Genomic DNA, 8,941 nt, shown 5'->3' with positions numbered 1-8,941 from the left:
TTCTAGTCAACTCTTTTTTTAAAAAATTGTTCAAGTACAGTTGTCTCCATTTTCCTGCCACCACTTTCCCTTACCCCATGCCACCCCAGTTCCACCTCCCACCTTCAGTCCTTACCGTCTTTAGCTTTGCCCATGGGTCCTTTATACATGTTCCTTGATGACCCTTCCTCTCTTTCTCCAAGGGGGAAAAATGTTCTTTTAGGGTCATTTTCCCTATCTAAGAAACAAGGTGAGGAAACTAATGTTTAATAAACACCTATAATATGTCAGTCCCTTATATCATCTGTAACCTAATTTTATCTTCATAGTAACCCTAAGAAACAGATACTATCATCACCATCCCCACTTTACAGAATAAGAAATTGAGGCTTAGAAAAATGCTGACTTCCCCAAAGTCATGTAGCTTATGACTGACTGACCTTGGAATGTCCAGATATGCTGCTTTCTCTGATGTGCCTTCTAGTGAGGTCCCTATCACTGAGGGTGATCAAATATAGGATGGGTGATCACATAGTAGCAATATTGAACAAGACATCTAATCAACCAATGGCTAGTACAGTTATCTGTATACTTGTAAAATACAAGCATAAATCACTATTTTACAAAGGGAGAAACAGCCTCAAACAGTTTAAGTGACTAAAGTAAGACCATAATGCTAGTAAATGGACCAGCTGGGACTTGAACCCAGGCCTATGTAGCTCCAGAACCCTTCTTTAATGGAGTTCTACTGAGAGGAGAGGAGGAGTTGAAGCAGAAAATAAATAAACCGTAGACAAATAAATAAGAAAAATTATTATAAACATAATTATGAGAACTGTAAAGGAAATAAACTAGGTGCTGTGGCAGAGAGGAAATGGGTGGAGAAAGGTCTCTTTCAATAGAGTGGTTGGAAAAGGACTCCCAGAAGAGGGAAAAAGTGAACCCTCACAGAGTTCCTGGTTTCAGGATTAAATATGACAATACATGCAACATACACAGCCTCATATCTGGCACTAGGAAGTTCCCAATAATTGGTATCTATTATTTAAAAATGTAAAAGGTTTCCTCAAAAGTTACTGTGGAATCAGAGGGACAGCATGTGCTTTGTCCAGCCTCTAAAATCTAGATCCTTTTTCCCACAGGGTAGGATGGAAGAAGGAGAAAACTTGGGGCAATAAGAGGCTTGCAAAAAGGGGCCTTCGCAGGATCAAGGGGGCAGCTGTCTGATTCAGCGCTAGGCAACTTCCCCTCTGCAACCTCCCAAACCCGGCCAGGAGATTAAAGTCATCTCCACACACCATGTAGTAGCTGTATGACCCTGGGCAAGTCACATTTCCTGTCTAGACATCTGTTTGTTCATATGTAAAATGAAGGTTTGTATCTTCAAAATGAAGATTGCTCCCTCTCTGTCTCTTTAATTCTGTCTGACCAGTGCTTCCTTCCTCCTTTGGACATGTTCCCCCAGTGCCCTCTATTAGCTAATCAGTAGCGAACAGGGGCTGCACAGGAAGACAGGTCTTGTGTTTGGGGGAGGAGAAGACCCAACCTGCTAACGGCCCTCTCCTGTGGGAGATTTTGAACACTTGGGAACACAAGTGGATCAATGCACCAGGATTAAACTCAGAAAATTTGACTTCCTAAAATCACAGAATTTTGGAAATAGAAACTTAAGGACTATTGCAACAACAGCAATATTAGCTAACATTTGTTTAGTGCAAACCATTTACCAGGCAGAGATTAAATACTATATGTAAAGAGGTGAGCACAATGAGCAGAAGGCCTGCACTGAAGCCTAAATCATGAGTACATGCCCATCCTTCAGTTGGAAAGATTATGACAATATCATGTGCAAAGGCTCTGAGGGAGGGCAAGACCTTGGCATGCTCAAGGAATGAAAGGAAGTGTGTTGGAGAGAAGATGGGAGCTATGTAGGTAGGAGCTGAGCCCACTTGCTCGTGCACTCACCTGAGACACTTAGCCAATCTTCTTAAAAACAAAGTGAACAGCCAACAGAATCTCAGCTGATATGAACTTTGGAAGCCAAAATGTGCAGAGGATGTTTCAAAATGGGCTGTAAGCAGGTTTTATGGGCTGACGGGGAAGGTCCTGGGCCTGGTGCCAGCAACTGCAGCTGTCACAGGAGCACTGGAGGAGAGCCAGGTAGTGATAGAAGCCTAGCAGCTCTATCTACTCCCAGGGTGGGGAAGTCTGAGACCTGCTCCAGGAGAGGCCTGGATGCATAAAGTTGTTGAGGGGAATAAAGGCAGCAAGAAACAAACGGCTAGTGGTGTACCCAGGCTGGGGCAAAGTTTATCAGCCAGGACAGTTCCAGAGAACTTTGGGGGAACCTGGTGACATCTGGAGATGAGAGAAGAGGTAGACTGCAACTGGCCATGACCCAGATATACCCTGGACTTGCCAGAGAGTTGGACTGATTGGAAAGCCAGACAGTGGCTTGGAGTGGCAGCAGCACCCAAGGAGTCTCTTTTCAAAAGGGAAACTGAAGCGCACCATGCAGGGGTCTCATGTGCACAGTAGATCAACCAACAAAGAGGGAGGGTGTGGGTGCAATTTTCCCCCACTCAGGGTACCTCACAGATTGATCAAAGAGGGGAGCAAGGGTTTAGATCAGCAGTCACACCCAATGAGACATTTTTTAAAAGGGGGACTGAGGCACACCATACAGGGACCTTGCATACGAAGCAGCCAGGCCAAAAAAGAGGGAATATGGGCACGGTTTGCTCCCATTCAGTGAACCTCACAGGCAGATCAAAAGGCTACAAATCAAAGTGGATTATCAGCACCATCCTGGTGCAAGATGTGCAGAGTGGAGAGTGTGGGCTGCACACTGCTATGAGGGTGTGGGCTGGAAGCTGAGCACCTGTGATTATTGTAATCCAAGCTAAGCCCGCATCCTTGGGGAACCACAGAACAGGAAAACATGGAATCCAGCCCCATTCTGCCTGCAAAACCTGGGAAGATCTGCAAAACCTGCTGGGCAGGCTTAAACTCAGCAGGAGACTTCCCCCCGCCCCCTGCATGAGTAATACAGTAAGACCCATAGCTGACAGAAAACCAGAGACGGATCCAGTAAGTCAGAAGGCCAGAAAGGTGAACACCAATAGCTGAGACAAATTTCACTTTGCTCTCTTTCTGAACGTGTATGTTTTTAAAATTTTATCCTGCTTTTTTTCCATTTTTATTCTCCTTTTCATATTGCATTTTAATTTTCCTTCTTTCACTTCACTCTTATTCCAAATAACACACTATTCTTGGTCTTTTACTTTTTATTCTTTTTATTGAGGTTATGTATTTCTTATCATACTACTGTTATTCCAAATCTCAAACAACACCTTCTCGGGTCTTAATCCATTTTGTCATCTTCCTGAGCTTTATTACTGTTGTGGTTAACTTTATTTTCTCTCACATTACACAAAGTTTCTATTCCTTATTCTCACTATTTATCCTCCACCTAACCACACATGAGTGCTTTTCTTTTATAAGTCAGCTCACTTTTTTGTTCTCCTCTAGTTCCAAAAGTCTTATTTATTTTCCACTTTTATAAACAGTGACTGGTTGGGTGAAATACCACAGTTATTTCTGTACTTCTCCAAAGGACTTCTATTTGTTCACTATATGTTTGTACTTTAATCCCATAGGCTACTCTGTTGTTTTACTCCATTTCACTTTCCCCCTGCCCCTGTTCAGTTGAATGAGGAATTTTATTTCATTGTTTTTTCTCTTTCTTTTTTTCCACCTCTCTCAACATGGGCTTTACTCCTTACTCTTAGTAGTTTGCTTCCCCCATCCTTTTTTCTATACTGTAGATATCTCATATTCACTTTTTGCTTTTCTACAATACGCTTATTCCCATTCCACCTTTACTAAACTTCATTCAGCTGTTGCTTCTATCAACACTGCTGTGGTTTTCCTCCAATTTTACTCCCATTGGTCTAGTACCTTTTCTTTTTTTAATTGTTCAATTACAGTTGTCCCCATTTCCCTCCAGTTATTCTCCCCCTGTACTATGTACTTCCACCTCCCACATTCAATCTCCACCCACCCTGTTGTCTTTGTCCAAGTATCCTTTATACATATTATTTGATGAACTTCCCCTTTTACCCATTGTGCCCCTCCCCTAGCCCCTCTGGTCACTGTCAGTTTTTTATTTCCATGTCTTCGGTTCTACTTTGCTTGCTTGTTTGTTCTATTGATTAGGTTCCTCTTATAGGTGAGATAATATGGTATTTGTCTTTGACCACCTGGCTTACTTAATTTAGCATAATACTTTTCAGTTCCATCCATGCTGTTGTGAAGGGTAGGAGCTCCTTCTTTCCTTCTGCTGTGTAGTATTCTTTTGTGTTACAGTACAACAGTTTTTTATCCACTCATTTACTGATGGGCTTTTAGGCTGTTTCCAGCATCTGGCTGTTGTGAATTGGGCTGTTGTGAACATTGAGGTAAGAAAAGGGAAGAGTATACTATAAGGTCTGAAGTAAAAATGAAATGATACGGCATGGCTAAATAAAATATCAGCACTTTTTCAATTTTACTTCATACCTCATAGTACAGTCTTCCCATTTCTTATCCCATTGTTCCCATCACCATTTCTTATTTTGCTTATGTTTTAAATATTGTTCTCTCCCTTTCTTCACATTGGTTCTATCCCAACTCTTATCAGTCCTTTTGCTCCTTACACTCAATAGCATCTTCCCCTCTTTTAGTCATCTAATATTCCTTTTGTCATATCTTATAATATATACAATACATCTTCACCTTTATTAATCTTACTTCAATTGCACTTGGGATTGCTGATGTGGTAGGAAGATTCTTTTTGCTGGAGGAGGTTAGGTTGTCTGGTAATACTACTTTTTTAACCAACACCTGTACAATACCACATAAGACAAGATGGGAGCTATGACTACCAGTAAGCCTGCTAGAAGGGAGAACCCACCAACAAAGAAGGTACCAACAAGTAAAACCCAAGTGCAACCAGATAGGCCCACAAATGGGAGAAAGGGCAACACTAGAGGATCCAGACAAGGAGATGAAAGAGTCAACACCACTGAGTCTTGTAGAATCAGAAGTTCACCCCATGAAGACAGATGGTAAAGCACAGCATCCAGAATCACAGAAACAAAGAAAAAGAGTCACCTAAAATAGGGAGACAAAAAAAAAACCCTGAATTAGAAAGGAATAGAAGACTTCCCAGGACAACAGGTAAATGAAATAGAGGCAAGCAAACTATCATATATAGATTTCAAAAGAATGATTATAAGGATGCTCAAAGAACTCACTGAAACGATGAGGAACTGAGCAGGAATTACAGCAGCATAAAAAAGGAAATAGAAATGATAAACAAGAATCAGGAAAAATGAAGAATACAATATCTGAAATGAAAATACACTAGAAGGAATCATAAGAAGGCTAGAGGAAGCATAGGGTTCCTTTTTCTATGCAACCTTGCCAGCACTTGCTGTTTTGTTGATTTGTTAATGATGGCCATACTGACCAGTGTTAAATGGTATCTCATGGTGGTTTTAATTTGTATCTCTCTGCTGGCTGGTGATAAGCATTTTTTTCATGTGTCTCTAGGCCCTGTGCAAGTCCTCCTTGGAGAAGTGTCTGTTCACATCCTTTGCCCATTTTTTAATTGGATTGTTTGTCTTCCTGGAGTGGAGTCATGTAGGCTCTTTATATACTTTGGAGATCAAACCCTTGTCCAAGGTATCGTTGGCAAACATATTTTCCCATACAGTTGGTTCCCTTTTCATTTTGCTGATGTTTTCTTTAGCCATGCTGAAGCTTCTTATTTTGATGAAGTCCCATTTGTTCATCCTTTCCTTGTGTCCCTTGCTCTAGGGGATATATTGGTGAAAATATTGCTGTGTGGAATATCAGAGTTTCTGGCATATGTTCTCCTCTAGGACTTTTATGGTATTGCAACTTATATTTAAGACTTTTATCCATCTCAAGTATATTTTTGTGTATGGCCTAAGTTGGTGGTTGAATTTCATTGTTTTGCATGTAGCTGTCTAGCTCTCCCAACATAATTTCTTGAAGAGGTTATTTTTACTCCATTTTATGCTTCTGCCTCCTTTGTTGAATATTAATTGACCAGAGAGCCATGCATTTATTTCTCTATTCTGTTCCATTGATCTGTGTGTCTATTCTTAGGTCAGTACCAGATTGTTTTGATGCAGTGGCTTTGTAATATAGTTTGATGTCAGGTACTGTGACCCTTCTACTGTGTTCTTCTTTCTCAAAATTGCTGAGGCTATTCAGGGTAGTTTATGGTTCTATATAAATGTTTTAAATGTTTGTTCTATATCTGTGAAATGCATCATTGGTATTTTAATAAGGATAGTGTTGAATCTATAAATTGTTTGGTGTAGTATGTTAGTAAACGCCCTGCCTGGTTTCAGGATCTGTAACCCTGCCAACAGGCTGGAGGGCCCAAATGCTGGAAATAATCAGGAGACCTTGGAGAAACAGGCTCCTGAGGCCACTTGACCTGTTACCCCAGCCAGGGGCGTAGCCTCTGCCCCTCTGCTTTGCCTTGTGAGGTCCTTGCCAAGGATGGGTAAGACCCTTCGGGGAGAAGGGCAACCTAAGACAGGCATTGGCTGATATAGGCAGCAGATAAGAAAATTAGGAGACACAAAGAAGGGGCAAAAAGGCCCCACACCTCTTGGCTTGGCTTAGACTCAGCCAGAGTCCTTATTGCAGCCAAGAAGGAGTCTCCTTATCTCTTAGTGGTTCCCTCCTCCTGCCTGACTCAGGCTTGAAAAAGTGCAGGAAAAACAGCCCTAAATCAGATCTGGAAGTTGCCAGGGTAATCAGGCCTAAAAGTAAATTCTTTAGAGTGTGCTCTGTTCCTCCCTCAGATCTCTGTTCAGCTCTTGCTGTGAAGGACTTTCACATTATTTACACCCTTTACCCTTTATCATTAAGGTGCTTGCCCATGTCTTCATTCCCTTTTGTTTAGACTAATCTCATCTCAGACACACATAAATCAGTAAATTCCTGTCACTTGTTTTCTTAAAGGTATCTATTCTCTGTGAAACTTAACATGCTAATGTAATGAGTGTACGTATGCATTCCTGTTACCTAGCCCACTGGTAAGTTTTTCAATAAAAGCCTTGTAACAAAGGGGGACAGGGCCTTCCTCATCAGGGGGATCTGCCTCAGCCTTCCCCACTAGGCGGATGTGCCACGGCCTTCTCTCGTAGGAGGAAAGTGCCCCATCTGCTCTCCCAGCAAACAGAAAAGTGTTTGCAACATTATTGTGTTTATTCCCCCTCATCGGTGACAACCCCAGGATGGGCTCTGTGGATTTCAGAGCCCTGCTCTCATCTCAGCTGGCCCGAGCAGTTTCTCTCAGGTTTCAGGGAGTGCTGCACTCTCTGCAGCGCTCCCCCATGGTGGCATGCCCCTATAGCCACCGAGCAGTGTGACAGTAGTATGAACATTTTGGTGATGTTAATTCTTCCAATCCATGAACACAGTATATATTTCCATTTATTTGTGTCTTCCATAATTTCTCTCTTCAGTGTTGTGCACTTTTCAGAGTAGAGTTGTTTTACCTCCTTAGTTAAGTTTTTGCCTCGGTACTTAATTTTTCTTATTGTTATAGCAAATGGGATTTTTTCCCTGCTCTCAGATTCTGATATTTCATTTTTTGTGTGTACAAAAATGCCTTTGATTTCTGAATACTGACTTTGTATCCTGCTGTTTTGCCAAAAACACTTACTAGGTAGATAAGTTTTTGGTGGAGTCTGTAGGGTTTTCTATGTACACTAACGTGTCATTTGAAAACGATGACAGTTTTACTTCCTCCTTTCCAATTTGGATCTTTTTATTTCTTTTTCTTGTCTGATCACTGTAGCCAGGACATCCAACACTATGTTGAATAGAAATGGTAAAAACGGACATCCTTATCTTGTTCCCGATCTTAGTGGGAAAGTTTTTAGTTTTTTCCCATTGAGTATGAGGTTGGCTGTAAGTTTTTCATATATGGCCTTTATTATGTTAATGTATGCTCCCTTTATTCCCACTTAACTTTGTGATTTTATCATCAATGGATGCTGTAATTTATCAAATCCTTTTTCTGCATCTATTGATAGGATCATGTGATTTTTTACTTTCCTTTTGCTTATATGTTGAATTACATTTATTGATTTATGAATATTGAAATGTACTTGCATCTCTGGGATGAATCCCCCATGGTCCTCCTGGATGATCTTTTTAATATATTCCTAGATGTGGTTTGTCAAGATTTTGTTAAGGATTTTAGCATCTACGTTCACCAGCAATATTGACCTGTAGTTTTCTTTCTTTGTCATGCCTTTATCTGATTTTGGAATTAGGATGATGCTGGCCTCATAAAAAGAGTTTGGGAGTCTTCTCTTTTCTTGCATTTTTTTTTTTTTTTGAATAACCTGAGATGGTTAGGGATTAGTTCTTCCTTAAATTTTTTGTAAAATTCTCCTGTGAAGCAATACAGTCCAAGGATTTCATGTGCAGGGAATCTTTTCATTACTGTTTCAATTTCACCAGCTGTTATAGGTCTGTTCAGATTTTCTGCTTTTCTTTATTCAGTGTTGAAAGGTGATCTTTTTCTGGATATTTGTCCATGTCATCAAAGTTTTCAAATTTCTTTGTATATAATTGTTCATAGTAATTTCTTACAATCCTTTGTGTTTCTGTGGTATCAGTTGTAATTTTTCCTGTTTCATTACTGATATTATTTATTTGGGTCCTCTCCCTTTTTTCTTGATGAGTCTACCTAAAGACTTGTCTATTTTTTTTATCTTTTCAAAGAACCAGCTCCTGGGTTAATAAATCCTTTCAATTGTTTCTTTAGTCTCTATGTCATTCAATTCTGCTATGATCTTGATTATTTCCTTCCTTCTACTCGCTCTGGACTTTGTTTCTTGTTTTTTCTGTTTTTATCTTTAAG

The sequence above is a fragment of the Pteronotus mesoamericanus genome, unplaced genomic scaffold, assembly GCF_021234165.1.
Source record: "Pteronotus mesoamericanus isolate MK-2021 breed Mesoamerican mustached bat unplaced genomic scaffold, CSHL_Meso_final contig_411, whole genome shotgun sequence".
Classification (NCBI taxonomy): domain Eukaryota; kingdom Metazoa; phylum Chordata; class Mammalia; order Chiroptera; family Mormoopidae; genus Pteronotus; species Pteronotus mesoamericanus.
This window is presented reverse-complemented; position numbering follows the sequence as displayed.